The sequence below is a fragment of the Palaemon carinicauda genome, chromosome 25 (assembly GCF_036898095.1).
Source record: "Palaemon carinicauda isolate YSFRI2023 chromosome 25, ASM3689809v2, whole genome shotgun sequence".
Classification (NCBI taxonomy): domain Eukaryota; kingdom Metazoa; phylum Arthropoda; class Malacostraca; order Decapoda; family Palaemonidae; genus Palaemon; species Palaemon carinicauda.
In genome coordinates this window covers 94795544-94815443 of record NC_090749.1, presented here as the reverse complement: position 1 = coordinate 94815443, position 19900 = coordinate 94795544, and the positions used below count along the sequence as shown (strand labels likewise).

The following is a 19900-nucleotide window of genomic DNA, read 5'->3' as shown; positions in this document are numbered from 1 at the left end:
GCCAGGAAGTCCGGTTAAACATTGCCTGAAACCACCGGAACTTGGACCGCCCCACATGGAACTTATCCTGAGGCGACCGTTCGGACTATAGACGGGTCAATGAGGAAAGGAGAACTAGGAAACGTTCCAAGGTAGAGCTGAAAGCTCTGCTTGACTGAGAACAGGTCCTGCGACTCTCCTCAGTCTTGCCAGTCAGCTGAAAGGAAGGCTCGGAGGATGTGGCAACAGAATCTGGCGTCCCCAGGTGGTCACCAGAATCTGGCGTCCCCAGGTGGTCACCCATCCAAGTACCGACCAGAACCGACGTTGCTTAACCTCGCTGGACGGACGAGAAGCGGGGTTTCCAACGTGGTAAGGCCGTTGACTCAATATCATGGCCAGATACTCCAGATGTTGAGGCAGAGGAAGAGAAGGCTCCAAGCAAAATACCATGAGCCCACACTCATGGTAAGCATCCGGAAGCTTGTCCCGGCGCTGAAGAAGGTCGAACCAGAGCCTACTGGAGTTGACCAGCCCTCCAAACAGCAGAGGAGGCGGAAGCCTGCACCTGAGCGGCCAAGAGGAAGGCAGGGAGAGTTCTCTGGGGAAACAAACCTGCTATGCCACGGCAGGATAGCCACACTGCATCATAAGCAGGAATACTTACAGTCTAGGCTGAATTCGACGAGCTCCCTGGAAGATGGATGGAATGGAAACTGAAAGTACCCGTCCTTCCGATCCAGGGTTTAAGGAGTCCTGTCGCCTCGTTACCAGTCTGATCGATTCTGCTGTTCTACGCTGGCCGAAGTTTGTTCGACAAACTTGATCAGGGCTGAGAGGTCGACTACGGAACTCCCCTCTCACATCCTTCCCTACAAGAAAGGATCGCCTGAAGAGGCCGGGGGTGAAGCCGTCGATGATCCTATGGAGGACCTTCGCCTAAGGTATGGATCATTCTCCCCAACCGGGCAACTCTTGCCGACGCTATGGCATAGAGGTTCAGAGACATTGAATTCGCTGACAGAGACGGCAGGCGCGATATCCTTGGCTGATCACAGAGATTGTGCGGGAATGGGCATCGGGAAGCTGTCATCCGGATGAGTAACCTTAAGCATCCTCCCAGCGAGAAACCTGCAATCCTAGAGTTCGTGAACTCTGCCGCTCCTTTTAGGACTATGCCCCCCTGGGGGAGCCTCCCGTGCCATCTGTTCCTGACAGGAGGAAACTGCAATTGGACACCTTGTCCCAGTTGTCGTAGCCGATAACTTAGGCCGACGTGGTTGAAAGAAAAGGGCGCTGGAGCCCTGCAGAGTCTGGAAGAAAGCGCCTTGGAGGAGTGAAAACGGAAGTCGATTTCCTCCGCACAGCCGCTGTCTAAGTCTCTGTCCTTGGGCACAAACAAACTCTTCTCAAGGATGGAAGGGTGTCTGAGGTCGTCGACCTCCACAGATGAGACACCCGAAGGAAGCCCTTAGTCAGCGCCTCCAGATGGTACAACATCGAGCTTGTCCGCAAGTGAGATACTTAATGACGAAAGGCCAAGGTGCCTGAGCTCGAGAGGAGGAAAGTACCCATGATCTTCCTGTAGCTTCCTTGAACCAAACCTCGGGCCGTAACCGAGGAGGGAAAGAACCTGGTAAGCCCCCAGAGGAAGGGGTAAGCAGTCACCCCTTGTCCGATGGAGAAATTTCGAACGGAAAGCCACCCCCCAAAAATCCTTCCAGGGAATGACGGGGAAGGGCTAACCCAGGTTCTGGAAAGAGGAGTGTTGCTCAGACCTCCCTGAAGTTTCTTCCTATTCTTGCAAGTGCCATGCTCTGCGTTTACGGGGTGAGGCCGTGTTCTGGAAATACGCTCCAGAAGAACTCGCCAGGCTGTGAAAACCCCAATGGGAATCGCAGTCGCAATCGCCCTGGAGCTCGCGCGATGGTAATTCAAAGATTTGCGCGTGGGCGAACGTGGAAGCGCCCATGCGCGGTCACGCAGGAACGCAAACGAAGGTGAGCGAAGGAGCGCAGAAGGAGGGCGAGCGTGGTAGGAAGGGCGAGAGCTGGTGGTCGGCGAGCGATAACCCATAGACGAGCAATGGATACAGCAAGAATTAAGCCGACGTTTGTGCGAAAAAACACCGTCGGTTCGCGCCACGGAACACCGTCGGGCCACGCGACGGAACACCGTCCGTCCGCGCGATGGAACACCGTCGGTTCGCGCGCGGGCGAACATTGGAGAGCATGGGTGCGGACACCCATGAGCGTAGACGTGCAGGCGAATGATCGCGCAGGCGCACAGGCGCACAGGCAAGCGGTCGCGCGGGCGCACAGGCGAGCGGTCGCGCGGGCGAGTAGGCGAGCGGTCACGCAGGCGCGCAGGCGAGCGGTCGCGAGGTTGGGCAGGTGAATGAGCGCGAGTCCGAGGCAGCGAACGCAAGCGATGGCGAGGAAATGCGCTGCCGTGTGGGCGAGGAAGACCGCTGGCGATATGGATCAACAGGCGATCGGTGGTGAGCTGGTGAGCGCTAACGCGCAGGTTGGCGATGGCGCGTTGTGGCATGTTGACGCGTTGGCGAGCGATGGCGAGCAGCATGTGCAGGTGAGCGATCGCGCGATGGCGAGCAGCATGCGAAGGTGAGCGATCGCGCGATGGCGAGCAGCATGCGCAGGTGGGCGATCGCGCGATGGTGATCAGCATGCGCAGGTGGGCGGTCACGCGATGGCGATCAGCATGCGCAGGTGGGCGGTCGCGCGATGGCGAGCAGCATCCGCAGATGGGCGGTCGCGCAATGGCGAGCAGCAGCCGCAGGTGGGCGATCGCGCGATGGCGAGCAGCATCCGCAGGTGGGCGATCGCGCGATGGCGAGCAGCATCCGCAGGTGGGCGATCGCGCGATGGCGAGCAGCATCCGCAGGTGGGCGATCGCGCGATGGCGAGCAGCATGCGCAGGTGAGCTAGTAGCTGGCGAACCATGTTCCTTCAGAAGTGTTGGAGAACGTTGGCGTGCCGGCTGTAGCACACGCGGGCGATCCGGAGATCGCCGAGAGGCAGGTGATCGCTGGCGAGCAGAAGGCAACGCATGGATGCCTGCGCATAGAAGAAGAGTCCTTGACCCAGACCTGAACCGAAGTTCTAGATCACGAGGGCGAACGTAGGCGCATAGGGCGCGTAGCAGGAACCAACAGGAACAGCAGGGATGATCATCATGAGAGCGCTGACGAACAGGAGAGCGCTGATGAGCAGGAGAGCGCCTGTGCGCTAACACTGAGCAGGAGCAGGAGAGAACACAGCAGAAGGGCGCGCAGGGGAACCCTGACACGCAAGGGAAGAACCCCCGTGGGAGGCAATCCTTAGTCCCGAAGGGATCGTTGTCCGTCGGGAGACTGATGTCCGTCGGAAGACCGTTGTCTGTCCGCTGGGAGACTGATGTCCGTCGGAAGACCGTTGTCTGTCCGCTGGGAGACTGATGTCCGTCGGAAGACCGTTGTCCGTCGGGAAGACCGTTGCCCGTCGGAAGACGAGATCAGACTGCTGTCCATCTGCACCAAGGCGGGAGATCAAGAAAAAGGAGTTGTAGGCTGCAAACAGAGATTCAAAAAGGCGCCTCTTAGCACCCTTACAGGGAGATGAGAGGCCCTTACGACGAGGCGGACGGTGAGCCTTACGGCGAAGGAGGCCAACAGCAACAGCAGCAGAAGAATCCTCCGAAGAGGAGTCTCTATGAGTGTACTCTCTCGTGAACGAAAGAGAAACACTTCGTAGAAGAGACTGGTCAGCCAGTGACCTAAAAGGAGCAATCCTCCGAAGAGGGGCTCCTGCAGTTGCCCAGCCCCTTGAGCGAAACTGCAGGTGTGACCGCTCAGCACCAAGAGCATGGTCGCACGAAAAAAAGGCAAGAGAAGAACCCCCCAAAAGGGAAAAAACTCAAGCCTGGACAGGAAAAACTTCCCTCGGAAGGAAAGTTACCCGCCCAAGGAGGCAAGCCTCCTGAGTTCTAAAATGAACTGGAGAGCTGTCCGTCGTCACGGGAGTACTTCCAGTAGAAGGAGACACGCCCCTGACGAAAATACAAGGGGGGAGGCAGCAACAGCCGAATCCCCAGGCCTCAACAAGACAGCTCACACCGTTGCCATATTACATAAACGAACTAGATCGGTAACTGTAGAAAAATAAAACAAAAATCATTAGTACACATTCATTCCCCCGGGAAGGCTCCGAAGAGGAATCCCGAGGGAAAGGAAACAAGAATTACACAACAGGCATGTGCCCTCACAACCACTTACACTCACGGAAGGAGAGCTGTAACCAAAACAGAATTATAACAATTATAATTATGTAACTATGTAATTATGTAATTTAAAAATGAATGAACACTAAAGAAAGAACGAATACCCGGAAAGGAATCGTTCTACAAGCTGAAAAAAAAAAAAAAAAAACTACAATTAGATTCATAAACTAATTGAGACAAACGTACGGCGTAGCAACCCCCCCACACTGAAAGGAAGCTACAAGGGCGTAGTAACACATAGTAAGAGGGTGAACGACCTCAAGAGAGAGAGAGAGAGAGAGAGACCGAAGTCAAACTCGATCGCCACCCATAAAATACGCCGTGGTGGCCAAACTGCCGAGGACACCACGTAGATATCGTACACTACAAACACAACTCTGAAAAGGAAACTTACTGATTTTTATACTCAAATATATATACAAACATGAAAACATGTTAACATATATATTGAGTAAAAGAAAAGTAAGCGATTAAGTAAAGACAAAACAAACAATGGCTGCCAAGAGAGGACCAAGACAGAGACGTCTGTCACAGGCCGAGCCAAAAGTGAAAGTGAGCATTCATCTGTGTGTGAGGGGGGGAGGGGTAGCTAGCTACCACTCCCCTACCCCCCCGCTAACTAGCGCGGGGGTAATACACCCTCGTTAAATTCCAATGGCTCGCCATTTCAGCTGCGCTAAAAGGTAAACCCTTTGTAAATAGCGTGGTTTGTATTTCGGTTACGGAACAAGTATTATCTTTTGTGGATATCTAATTGACATTCTTTGCAGATATTGACAAATGCTGTACCAAATTCTCTGAGAATTGAAATAATAACTCAAGTTGATCAATAATAAGTCTAAGTGGAACAACATGAGTGAAGGGAGATCTGCCAGGAAATAATTAATGTGAACAGGATATTTCACAAACAATAACACATTAGAACGGGTAATGCAGTAGTGCCCTTGTACTTGGGGAAAATGGTCTAGTACTTCAAGAGTCCTATATAGGAAATGTTCTTTACAAAAAGAAAGATATTAATTTCCTATTATGGAGTTGTCTTCTCCTAACTTTTGAAAGAGCGATAATCAGTACCTGTGTGTGCTATTCTTATGTCCTGTCAAGATTCCTTTGTAAGTGATGGAAAATTTAAAGCTTAAAGAAAAGATTTAAGATGGAAGATGTGACCAGACAGAACGTAACTCAAATCCAATAGAAAAGGCTTTCCTTTTCCTAACTTCTAGCACATACTATTAGTCAATGTTTGTTCAACTAACCATCTGACTTCTTTGACAAAGACAAGCTTGATAGAAGCTGAACGGTATTTTGAGGCAAAAGTAAATAAATATGCTTATTGAACTCTTGTATATACTGTAATATTATCTTACCATCCTTTTTTCCTAGGGGAAACTACGGTCTTTATCAACAATGTCTGTATTAGCACAGGGAAACTAATGTATACAGTAGACTTGCCCAACTGAACCCTTTTCAGAGTGAATCTCCTCCAACCTTCTCTGCAGTCTAATAGCACATATATCTTCAGGGTTTAATCCTGTTTACTAAAGGTAGTTTTTGCCATTTCATCTATAATCCTCATCTACGATTCCTTGACCCTGATATATTCTCTCTCAACTAACAAGTTCTGTAGGTGAAGTAGCTCTAAGGTGAGTTTCTTCCTGTTGAGGTGCTCATGAACCTTCCACTTGAGGACGGGAAATAATGTGGCTCTTTGAATTCAAGTTTTGTACCTGAAAGATACAAGATCATTATACAAATATATTACAAAGTTATTGTACCTCACAACAATGTAAAAGTTCTTGTGATATTGAAGAGTTTACACAAAAACACTCCAAGATTATTATCATCATCATCATTATTATTATTACTAGCTGAGCTACAACCCTAGTTAGAGAAGCAGGATGCTATAAAACCAAGGGTTCCAACAGGGAAAAATAACCCAGTGAAAAGGAAACAAGGAAAGAAATAAACTAAAAAGAGAAGTAATTAACAATAAAATAAAACACTTTAAGAACAGTAATAATGTTAAAATAGATCTGTCATATTATATAAACTATAAAAAGACACTTCTGTCTGTTCAACAAGAAATCATTCGCTGCAAGTTTGAACTTTTACTTTAGACATAAGTCTTCTCAAAACCACAAAATCATATTTTAAGGCTGATGAGATTTTCCTAGACTGAAAATTGGTAAACAAAGCAACATGAAGTGAGAGAAGGTGAACATCTTGGAGAGAAGACATCAAATGATGAGGTTCAAAGGCACAAGATAAGATTCTACTGCCAACTGCATTTAGTGGCTTCTACAAATCACTGGACTAAGATCATTTCTTGTAGTTCCCCCTTAGAGGATAAAACACTTCTAGAATCTCTTCATAATACTAATCTGACAGTAATCAAAATACTTTATAAATATAACAGACACAAAGTAAGCAGACAGACATTTCCTATAAGAAAGGCTTTGATGCAGATGAAAGGTTATAAAGAGACTCAGTCTAGATTTAAGAATATCTTTTAGATCTAGATTTGATGGACATTTTTCCGGCTGGATGAAACTCAATATTAGATAACAATTTCTTACTCTAAATAATTTACATAAAGAGAGAGAGAGAGAGAGAGAGAGAGAGAGAGAGAGAGAGAGAGAGAGAGAGAGAGAGAGAGAGAGAGAGAGAGGGGGGAGAGAGAGAGGGGGGAGAGAGAGAGGGGGGGAGAGAGAGAGAGAGAGAGAGCCTTATTGCCTTATTCTAGAATGTTTGGGTTCCCCCAGGTCCCTCAGTGTGAGGCACATCGTACAATATACATAGCCATTACAATTACATAAAAATACTTTGGAATAAGAATATACAACAATATTGATAAAAGTAATTAATTACTGCATCTTATTGCATAATTAAAATCACCCTACAGAGTCAGTTTTTATCATTCACAAACACCTGGTATTTCATATATAAATGCTGGTATATATAGGTATTTAATAAAATGACCAATTCGTAGATAATTTGTATTTTTCCTAACCATACAAACCTTAGCTATTTAATATGGGTATTACTTTCGGCATAGCTGAAATGACGAGCCATTAGAATTTTAACGAGGGTTTACTACCCCCTCGCTGTTACCCTCCCCCCCCTCACACACCTGTGACTAGCTCACTTTGCGTAGAGGTAGGAGTTCCCGGGGGACAGGGCTGGCGGGCAAGTTTGATTAAATAGCTAAGGTTTGTATGGTTAGGAAGAATAAGAATTATCTACGAATTTGTCATTTGTTCCGTAACCGAAATACAAACCACGGTATTTACATTGAGTGACTTAATCCTTAGGTAGGGTGGTAAGTCCCAGCCGTTACTGGCTTTTGGCTTTTTGCCCGGGGACTCAGTATCTGAGTGTTTCAGTGCTCAAGATAAGGAGTCCCTGCACATCGCAAGTGCCTTGCTCTGCAAGGACCGCAGCCTACATATGCTTGTGTGTGAAGGAATGAAGTGTGACTCGTCCTAGGAAGTTGACCTGAAGCCATTTAGATGGAATTCTAGGATAGGACGTTCCCAATACCACCTTGTAAGGGTATGGGGACGTAACAGTATTATCTTAATACTAGGAACACAAGGAAACATGGGTTACCTGCAGTGGTTTGAGGTCAGCTGTGCAGAGAACCCAGGATGCTGCTTTCCCCAAGAGAAGGGAGGATGAAGAAAAGAATAAGGGCCAGGCATACCTTTTCATTCACGCAGACTAAAACCGGGTAACAATGCCCTCAACCTTCTGCTACTTGTCCATTAAGGAGCCTGAGGTTTAAACCAGCTGTTGTGCAGCCACCACAGGGCCGATAGAGAACGTATCGAGCCTCCTGTGGTTCATGTCTTGCAGGTAGTGGGCTGTGAAGGTCGTTTGATGCTTTCACCTGTGTCACCGAGTAATTCTTCTTGAATGCCAGGGACGTAGCAATGCCTCTGACATCATGTGTTCTAGGGCGACGTGACGGAGGAGGGTCGAGATTCAGGGAATGAGGGATAACCCTGCGAATCCACGCTGAGATTGTATTCCTAGTGACCCTCCTCTTCGTAATTCCCGTGCTCACGAGCAATGCTTGCACCCGAGGATGAATTGCAGCTGTTCTCTTAAGATAGTGCCTCAGACTCCTTACTGGGCACAGTAGGAGATGGTCTGGGTCATCTGTTACAGAACGGAGACTCGAAATCCGGAAGGAGTCGAACCGAGAGTCCGGCAATCCTGGATTTTGAGTCTTATCAACAAACTCAGGGATGAAACTGAACGTTACCTCCCCCCATCCCCTTGAATGGGCGATGTCATATGAGAGACCATGAAGTTCGCTGACTCGCTTGGCCGAGGCCAAAGCAAGTAGGAACACCGTCTTCCAAGTCAGGTGGCGATCAGAAGCCTGGCGTAATGGTTCGAAAGGAGGTCTCTTAATAGACCTGAGGACTCGAACCACATTCCATGGAGGAGGTCTCACTTCCGACTGAGATCAGGTAAGTTCATAACTTCATACGAGTAGAGAAAGTTCCAGCGAAGAGGAAATGTCCATTCCTTTGAGCCTGAAGGCAAGACTTAGGGCTGAGCGATAGCCTTTCACTGCCGAGACTGAAAGGCGCATTTCTTCCTGCAAATACACGAGAAACTCCGCTATTGCTGGAATAGTGGCATCGAGTGGAGAGATACCCCTTCCACGACACCAGCCACAGAAGACTCTCCACTTTGCCTGGTAGACCCCTGCGGATGACTTTCACAGGTGTCGAGACATCCTTTCAGCAACTTGTTGCGAAAAGCCTCTCTCTGTGAGGAGACGCTGGATACTCTCCAGGTGTGAAGCTGCAGCGATGCTACGGCTTTGTGGAAGATGTTGGCATGTGGTTGTCTGAGTAGCTCGTGTCGAGGAGTAAGTTCTCTCGGGAGTTCCGTCAGGAGCTGCAGAAGGTCCGGGAACCACTCTGCATGATGCCATAGCGGAGCTATCAAGGTCATCGAAAGGTTAACCGATATTCTGGTCTTGATGAGTACCCTTCTCATCAGACAGAACGGGGGAAAGGCGTAAACGTCGATGTTGTCCCACCGTTGTTGGAAGGCATCTTGCCAGAGTGCCTTGGGGTCCGGGACTGGGGAGCAGTACGGCGGAAGCTTGAAATTCAATGCTGTCGAGAACAGATCCACCTTCGGGGAACCCCACAAAGTCAGGACTTTGTTGGCTACTAGACGATCCAAAGACCACTCGGTACTCACTATCCGAGATGCCCTGCTCAGACTGTAGGCGAGCACATTCCTCTTGCCTGGAATGAAGAGAGCTGATAGTGGAATTGAGTGGACTTCAGTCCATCTCAGTATCTCTACTGCAAGATGGGATAGCTGCTCTGAAAAGGTACCTCCCTGCTTGTTGATGTAAGCCACTACCGTGGTGTTGTCGCTCATCACCACCACGGAGTGACCCGCCAGGTATTGTTGGAACTGTTGAAGTGCCATGTATACGCCCTTCATTTCTAGCAGGTTTACATGGAGGCACTTTTCTGATTCTGACCAGAGCCCTGAGTTCCTGTGGTTCAGAACATGGGCCCCTACCATTTTTTTAGGCGTCCGAGAACAGCATCAAATCCGGGGGGAGGATGAGAAGATCCACTCCCTTTCGTAGGTTTTCATCCGCCAGCCACTACAGAAGGATCGTCCATTCCGCAGGACCCATAGGGACCAAGACGTCCGGGGAATCGTGTCCTTGATTCCACCGGGACTTTAGTCGCCATTGCAGGGATCTCATCCTGAGGCGACCATTTGGAACTAGACGGGCCAGTGAAGAAAGGTGACCGAGGAGACATAACCACGATTGGGCTGGGAGTTGTTCTCGTCTGAGGAAAGGATCTGTGACCCTCATCAGCCTTGCTATCCTGTCGTCTGATGGGAAGGCTTTGTGGATATTGGTGTCCAAGATCATGCCTAGATATACCAGTCGCTGAGTTGGAAGCAGAGAAGACTTCTCGAGAATTACCATGATCCCAAGATCTTGGCAAAGTCCCAGAAGCTTGTCTCGGTGTCGAAGAAGGGTCGACTCTGAGTCTGCCAAGATCAGCCAGTCGTCCAGATAACGGAGGAGACGGATGCCGATCCTGTGTGCCCACGAAGAAGTCAGGGTAAACACTAGTGAATACCTGAGGTGCTGTGGAGAGACCGAAACACAGCACCTTGAACAGGTAGATCTTGTTGTCTAGGCTGAATCTTAAGTACTTCCTTGAAGATGGCTGGATTGGGATCTGGAAGTACGCGTCCTTCAGGTCCAGTGTACACATGAAGTCTTGTGGTCTCACTGCAAGTCTGACCGTGTCCGCTGTCTCCATGCTGAACGGGGTTTGTTTGACAAACTTGTTCAGAGCTGAGAGGTCGATGAATGGTCTCTAGCCTCCAGACGCCTTCTTTACAAGAAAGAGTCGACTGAAGAAGCATGGGGAACCGTCGACGACCTCCTGGACAGCGCCCTTCTTTAACATGGTCTAAACTTCTGCCCGTAGGGCTTGCCCCCTTACTCTTACTCTGGCAGCAAAGTCTCCAGTCCCCAAAGGCTCTTCTTGGGGGGACACATGGATGTTCTCTGCGGGTCTTGTTGGCTCTGGGCGAATTCTTGAGGATGACTTGGTGACTGTCTTGGAGTCCTTAGGTTCCCTCCTGGGAGGAATACAAGACTCCAACAACGATGTCTGAGGGCTCTTCTCCACCCCAACCGGGGACGATTCTCCTGTGCGAGGCGGGGTTTCTCCCATTAGTGCGATGAGAGAACGCCTCACCTCGGAAGATTCCCGAGGACGGAAAATCTTCGTCCACAGGAGAGGGAGAGAAAGTCTGGGGGGGTAAGGAAGCCTTCCTCAAGGATGTCTGAGGAGCCAGCTTGACCCTTGGAGAATTTACCATGACTTCTACTCCTCTCTTCCTCTTCAGTGGGGTCAGATCCGCCATTGATTTGAGGCCCATCTCAGCAAAGGCAGGTTTGACAGCCTGCACGACAGCTATGATGAGGGACCCGAACCATGGCTGCTCACAGACAGCTGTGCTGTCAGAGACTCCCTCTGAAGGGAAGGGGATCAGGCGATCCTTCGGAGAAGAAACGACAACTGGCCCTGCCTAAAAAGAAAGGGAAGAAGAAGAAGGTTGGTTCCTGGACCTATATGGAGACTTCCCTCCCTCCTGCGAGTGCGCTGGTCTGCGCTTGCAGGGGGGGGAAACGTGAGGATGACGACCAGGCAGTTCTCGTTCCTGTAGGCTCGCGCGGTGGCTCGCGTTGTGCCTCCCTAGTTGGCCAGTCATTTTATGGATATACCCACCACAAATTGCAATAGTAATGAAACTTTGGATTTTTGCTTCTTTTGACCAATGTAATAACATAGTAAAAGTCAAGGAAATTTGAGGCATTGGAACACATTCATTTCGAGCAACCACTTTTTGAAAGTTATGCACGAAAATACGCTAATAGAAATGGCATAACATTTTTTGTTATAACAGTGCTTTTGTTATTTCTTTCACATTTCTCAAAAGATGTCAAACATTTTTATTATTAAATAAATAAATTGAGGTAATTAACGTCTAGGCCTAATAGCCCTTGTTTTTTTTTCTTTTTAGGTTAACCAGTAGCATGGACGATTGCGTTTTCTGCAGCGAGTCTCTCGGCAACGGCGAACAAACCACGAAATTAGGTGCCAAGGGGTGTGATGGAATAAACAAGGCAAATGACCTACGGCAGGTTGATATCAGTGTCGCACCTGGACAAGTTGTACACACCAGATGCAGGAAGGACTTCTGCTCCCAACTGTCTATTGAGCGAGACATCAGAAAACGCAGATATGACTGTACTGGTGGTTTCAGCGGCACTGTGCGTGCACGTCGATCTGCCAGTTCTGCGTTTCACAACGGCGAACACTGTTTGTTCTGTGGAACACCAGACAAGTACCAGGGCAGACAAAAAACGCATAAACTTATACCAGTCCGAACAATGGACTTCCAGAGGAAGGTTACAGAGAGCTGTGTTGAACGCAATGATGCATGGTCAGAGACAGTAAAGGCTCGAGTAGAATTCGTCCAGGACTTGCATGCCGCTGACGCAGTCTATCACAATATATGTAGCATAAACTTCAGAACTGGGAAGCAGATTCCACGCCAGTTCCTTACAGTGCCAAGCAAGCGACCTAAGTATGGTAGACCGGCTGATGACACACGGAATGATGCATTCATAAAAGTCGCAGAGTACCTCAAAGCCAATGACGAGGAACAGGCAACGATACCGGATCTCATAGGAAAAATGGGGGAATTTCTTCTTGGAACTGATTGCACACCTTATGGATTCACCTACATGAAGGAATGTATCCAAAAGCACTTTGGTCAGGATATCACCATCGCAGAAATAAATGGCCAAGAGAATGTTGTGACCTTTCACCACAGGGCCTCTGCGATCATTCACGAATTCCATCAAAGGCCAAAGGAGACATTATATGAAACTGAGAAGATGAGACTGATTAAGACGGCAGCAAAACTGATCAAAAGTGATGTGAAATCTAAACAACAGTCGATAGATATGTACCCATGTACGACTGAAATGTCCTCAACAGAAGAAGCCATGTCGTTCCTACCTGAATAACTAAAACTCTTTCTTCAAACACTCTTTGTGGGCCGAGATGCTGATAGAAAAGTCGGTTCTCTAGGGCAAGCTATCATGTAGGCAATTCGGCCCCGAGTGCTGCTGGCACCCTTACAGATAGGACTGGGTGTACAGATGCACCATCATTTTGCATCAAAGTTCTTGATCGACACGCTCCATGCCCACGGATATTGCAGTTCTTATCGTGAGATACAAAGGTATGAACGGAGTGCAGCAGTTGTACTAGGGACAGACATACCAAACTACCGGCCAGAGCAGTTCATCCAATATATGGCGGACAATGTCGATCACAACATCCGTACAATAGATGGCCTCAACACATTCCCCGGGATGGGAATGATTGCGTCTGTCACTCCAGGTACCAGGACATCAACAAGAGTGCCACGTGTGTCTGTGACACTGAAGGATGTTGTAGCTGTGGGCCGAATAAACATCCGACATCTGACAACACCTTGCGATGGGCTAGATACTCTGAGGTATGAGGTTCTACAAGATGAGATGGAAAAGGACAGATCTACCAACCTTGACCTCCTCTGGAAGCTGTCCCTCACATTACGCTCACCACGACCAGCATGGTCTGGCATGATGCAAGCCGTGCACACTGGTGTACATCCAGGTCAGTCTACAGTCTTCCTGCTTCCCATGATCGACATGAACAGCAGTGATCCAACTTGCATCTATTCAACATTGACATTTCTATCTGAGCACGCCAAACAGTACAACGCAAAGGTCATCATCACATTTGACCAACCACTTTGGTGGAAGGCGCTTACCATCATCGAAAGTCAATCGGAGGGCAGTGACTTGCCTAAGATTGTACTGCGCATGGGGGGCTTCCACACGTTGATGAGCTTCTTGGGGAGTATTGGAAATATCATGTCAGGATCTGGACTGCGCTCTGTTCTGGAACTGGTGTATGCCGAGAACACTGTAATGCACATGCTGTATGGCAAGGCATATGACCGAGCTATCCGTGGGCATCTCTTGGTTGATGCAGCACTGAACACTCTCCTCGCAGAAAGGAAACTTGGTACGCTAGTGCCTATTTGTTCGCAGGCTAAGAATGATGGTCCTCAGGGTATTGTAGAAGATGACGAACCAAGTGAAGACGAGATAATGCAAAGCATAGATGATGCACAGGCAGCCATAGATCCACATGATACCGAGTCAGGGTCGCAAAGTGTGGGAGCTGGACCAATTGACCTGTGTGAGCTGCGAGACCTGAATGATTCATTGATGAAGGGTGAGTGTTCTACTGAAGATATCCTTTCAGCCCCGGTTCTGGACTCTGTTCGTGACATCATGAATGTTGCCCGACACTCGATGAAGGATCTACGTACTGCACAGCTATGGCTGCAATACATGGACATGATTGACATATTGAGGACATTCCTGAGGTCGGAACGCACTGGTGACTGGCGTCTGCATGTACACGCTTTGCACGACCTGTTGCCCTACCTGGCAGCTGCAGGCCACAATCTCTACACCAAATCTATTTACGTCTACCTGCAGCGACTGGCACAACTATCTATTCAGCACCCCGAGGTCCACCACCAGTTCCAGAATGGATATCACGTAGTGCGGCGCTCAGATCGGTACTGGGCCGGCTTGTCCACAGATCTTCTGATCGAGCAAGTGCTCATGAGAAGTGTGAAAACCACAGGGGGACTGACAAGGGGCCATGGCATGAGCGAGTCGCAAAGGATCACGTGGCTGCTGTCCACCCCCATATGTGCAGAGGTCAACATGGCCTTGCAAGACTACACATCAGTGCCGTATGAGACCAGTGACCAGCACAAAGAACAAAGAGCAGCTCGACAAGCATGGGACACAGATGACACGCACAAACTCATTGGCTACCTGTCATCAAAGGATCCCTTTGGAAACGATCCAACTTTGCAAAGCATTGACACTGGCATCACAGCTGGAGATTCGGTCAATGCTGACCAAGCAGCGTCAGTGGGCAGGAAGATCTTAGATGGAATGGTTGGCAAAAAGGTTCTTGATCACACGTTCAAGAAAAAAAATCAGGTTGTGACTTTAGACACACGTTCATCAGTGAAAAATGGCAAAGAATCTGTTCCGATAGATCCACAACTGTTGTTCCAACGTCTGAGTACGGCAGGATCACGCTGTGATGACCTCACTGATGTCTTCAAGTACGAACTATGCAGTTACCCACCAGCACTGTTTCAGACCATTGATATCCTGCTTGAGGCCGACAAGCCAGCGCTAGCCGAGGCCATTTGGAAACAACTCCCCCTTGCCGTTCGCAACACAGTGCTGCCACAGAATGTGCAATATGTTCTGGATGGTGGGGCATTGCTACACAGAATTCCTTGGAATTTTGGCGAGACCTATGAAGGAATCTCCAGTCACTACATACGATATGTTGGAGACAGGTATGGTAAAGCTGTCATAGTGTTTGATGGATATGTGAGCGCACCCTCCACCAAAGATGTAGCGCACAGCAGGCGCGTTCGATCTCACAGCAGTCCCCTTGTCAACTTCACAAAGGACATGGTATGTACTATGAAGAAAGATGACTTCCTTGCCAACCAAACAAATAAACAAAGCTTCATCAATCTACTGAGTGATGACCTTCAACGGCAGCACAACGATGTTCTTCATGCCAGGGCAGATGCAGATGTCCTCATAGTGGAGACAGCCATTGCATGTGCAAACACCAAGGACACCGTGGTAGTTGGCGATGACACCGATCTTCTTGTTCTCCTATGTAGTCATGCAGGGCCCACATCACACAACCTGTTCTTCCGACCTGAGCCTAAGCTGACGTCAAGGAGGCAAGCAAGATGTTGGAATATCGAGCAAGTGCAAAAGACACTTGGACGCCTTGTGTGTGACAAGCTCCTTGTGGCACATGGACTCCTGGGTTGTGATACCACGTCAAGACTGTACTCCATTGGCAAATCAGCAGCTTTGAAGAAGCTGAACTCCAGTGCGTATTTCTCTGGGCTTTTGGCAACGTTCAACACTCCTGGAGCGTCGAAAGAGGATGTCATGACAGCTGGAGAGAATTCCGTGGTTTGCTTGTACAATGGCCAGCCCTGGGAAACACTGGACATACTAAGGCTTCAGCGCTTCTGCCAGAAGGTTTCAACAAGCACTGTCAGCGTTGAGCCTCGTACCCTGCCCCCTACATCAGCATCTGCAAAGCAACATTGCCTACGGGTGTATGTTCAGGTTCAGCAGTGGCAAGGAGTTGGCATGGATGCCAATGGTTGGGGATGGGCTATCCGTGACGAGAGAATGGTTCCCGTTATGACCGAGATGAAGCCTGCTCCAGATTACCTGCTAGATGCCATCCACTGTGGCTGCAATACAGACTGCAGCACCCGACGATGCAGCTGTCGCAAGTACAACCTGGAATGCTCTCCCACCTGCAGTGAATGCAAAGGACTTCACTGTTCTAATGTGACCTTGCCAGAACCAGAAAGTGATCCAGAAGAAGAATGCGCTCTTGCTGGTCCTGAAGATGAATAAACATTTGTCAGTGTGGTCTGGTACATGGAGATGTCTTGGCAACATGATTAGACTTGACTCTCAGTTCATTCAACTCTTGATCCTTGGTCATGGTCATCTTAATTTAGCTAAGGTGAATGCCGGTGTCGTAATGTAACATGTATACAGTTGTTTGTCTAGACTCTAGAATATACACTGAAAATTTTATGCAGATTTTTTTTCTTCAAACCTTCTCTTAATGATTGCAAAATTTGGAAATGTTCCAATGCTTCGATTTTCCTTGATTTTTAGTATGTCATTCTCCACTAAATTTGACATTGAAAAATGCATGTTTCATTACTATTGCAATTTGTGGTGGGTTCGACCCAAAAATGACGTAGAATGACTGGCCTAAAATATAACCCAGTGAGGAAAGGAAATAAGAAAAGATAGAATAGTGTGCTCGAGTGTACCCTCAAGCAAGAGGACTCTAACCCAAGACAGTGGAAGATATGAAATTATTTGGTGGTCTCTTAATTAACTGTTTCCTCAACAAAGATTTTCATCTTAGTTCCCTGTCTAACTACTGAATTCTTCTTTGTCTACAGCCTTTACTCCCTTTTTTGTATAAGCCTTCTCCATGATCTTCTATCCAGGCCCTCCCATTCTCTTCATCCCTTTTCCCGCAAATCATTTGCTACTTTATCCTCCCATATCTGACCTTTGCCCTTCCCCTCTTCCTTCCCTCATCCACCTCTCTTTCCACGACCCTTTGGCACTCCTAAATCCATACATAAAATAGTTGTTGTGTTCCAAGCTAGTCTATCATCATCTTACTGAAACAAGCAAAGACGTTGATGAAGACTGACAGCGGACTTCTCTCCTCTTCTTGAAAAGACTCTCTGAGACGGATACTGACTGCTGTTCAACTACAGCAGACTTATAGTTGTTGCTCTACTTATTCATAGGGTTAAGATCTTCAGTTATTGAATATTTAATTTACTGGCATTAACATTACTGTCTGACGTCAACAAAGTTAAGGGTTGAAACTGTGGCATTTTATATTTGATAGACTCGGATACCCCGCTACCAATATCGTAAGAACGATTAGCCACACACTATTGAAATTATAAATCTTAAAAGTATTTTGTGTTTTTCCTCATTATACAAACACAAGTCGTTTAGGTGGGATGGCCGTTGCATCTTTTAACGGGCAGTTAAGCAACGAGTGGGAGCAGACCGAGGTGCTCTGCCCCCTCACCTGTGGGAGTTTCTTCACTTATGACCTCTCGGCTCAGAACTGAGAGTAGCTGAGGAGGGAAGTATAATCTAAAGGACTTACATTTGTATAGTTAGGAAAAGTAACAAACTTGTGAATAAATTGTAATTTTCCTAGCGATAAAAACCTGGAGCTCTTTACGTGTGGGTGTTTATTTCCGCGGAGCTGAATAGGGCTGTTAAAGCTATTTCGAGGTGTAACTACCCTCCGCTAGTTAGCGTGGGGGGTGGAGGGGATAGTGGGGAAAGCTAGCCACCCTGCTCTCACTAGCACTAACGACTGACTGTCACTTTTTATTTCGGCTCGGCAAAGACGTAGTCTTTCTCACCCGTCAACCATTTTAACCGGTTTATGAATGAAAGCAACTAGCCTAAAGATTCATACAATGTCTTTTTCTCTTTCAGAGCGACCTTCCTTAGGGCTCACGGGTTTCCCGTGCAAGGCAGGATAGCCAGAGGCCTTATGGTTGGGCACTCGAAGGGAGCACACATCCTGCCTAGACCAAACCCCCGGCGAGAGTTTGAAGGTCTTCGACTAAGAGTATTGCGCCCGCTCGACTGTTTCGGCCTCGGCTACTACTTGCCACGACGATCGCTCTGCTTCGGCAGGCAGGTGGGAGCAGTCACTGACAAGGACTCCTAACAATATCAGTTACAAGCACTCGGAAGAATTTAATTTACAATTTACATAATTCAACTAACAACTTATTACTCAAATAAACAAGAAATGAATATGGACAGTCAGAGATGTATCATATCTCAATGGAAAAGGGATCAAGTGTTGATCATATGTGTACAGTATATGATCAGGCTCTAGGACAGTCTCGTCCCTTGCCCCTGCCATTCATGAATGACTTTTAAACCTTTTAATTGTCCTTTCAATGTCCTTAGATAAACAAAGAATAAGTTCTTGACTATTTAGCATCCAACACCACCTGGTCATTTTGCTCTACGATGTCCTACCTTCCTGGCTGATGTCTGCTCATGATTACCACCACACAGATAAGGCACTGTTTGTGGAATTCTCTGTTGATGCAACTCTAAATTCAAAATAATTAAATTTCAACCTGAAGGCCCGCTCGTAAATACATTAGTCAATGCAGGTATTTAAAACTGAAAAATAACTAAAACATTCAACAGACAGATAATTGACATGTTTTTGAGGATGCCAACAGCAAGGAAAATCTGAAAAGCATTTCAAACCGCAGTAGAACTTCAAAAGTTCAAAGTTGGAGCAAATGTTTTTATGTTGACCAGGCTGACATGAGGCTTTTTATAGTTTATATAAAACATATCTGTTTTTGACGTTATTAATAGTTTATATAGGGCATATCTGTTTTGACGCTGTTACTGTTTTTAGAATGATTTATATTGTTAATTTATTCTCATCTTTTATTTATTTCCTTATTTCCTTTCCTCACTGGGTTATTTTTCCCAATTGGAGCCCTTATAGGGCTTATAGCATCTTGCTTTTCCAACTAGGGTTGTAGCTTGGCTAGTAATAATAATAATAATAATTCAAAAGTCCATTAAATACATCGAGGTCAATCAATCCAACGTATTTAATATATCTTAAAAAAGCGATAAAAAAGTTCTAACAAACTTAAAAGTAGCAAATCGTAACTGATATTGCGTACAGAAATCCTCAACTAACAAACTTAATAGGTTCAAAGAAGATGTTTACAAGTTGACTTTTGTTAAATTTCGTCCTTACCCCTGCCATGAGGGAAACGTTCAGATGGAAGTACCCATGTCCGGAGATCCTTATAGAGGTGAGTTACTTAGACACTAAATAGTTTTTTGCGTAGTTTTCTCCAAGTCTCATATTCCGTTTTGGGTCAGGAGAACCTAGTCTCCTATCTAGGTACGATCTTATTATCCAGCCGGTCTCTTGGCCCGTAAGACCACCCCCGCCTCCTAAAGTATAAGTCTCCTAAGAAAGTAGTTCGAGGTAAGTACTCCGTGTTGGAACAAATCACAAATTTTAAGTAATTTGTATTTTTCCTAACAGTACTTACCTCGAACTACTTTCGGGTTATGGCCTGCCCATCCTTCCCCGAGTGTCTTAAGGGACTTTGATACCATTTCTATCATAAACATATCATAGACATGGCCACGCGCGCTCACTGACCTGGGTCGCCTCAAGGCGCGTATTCATCCGCTACAGAGGGACCCACTATAGAAAACGGAGACAGGGGAAACTACACAAAATTCTGGTCGGTTGGGAGGAGAATCCCAGATACTCCTAAGAAAGTAGTTCGAGGTGGTAAG

General features: G+C 47.4%; 1 pseudogene; it reads right to left on the bottom strand.

The window, feature by feature from the left end:
• Positions 1 to 246: 246 nt before the first annotated feature.
• Positions 247 to 365, bottom strand: LOC137619350 (5S ribosomal RNA; annotated as a pseudogene).
• Between the last annotated feature and the right edge of the window lie 19535 nt (positions 366 to 19900).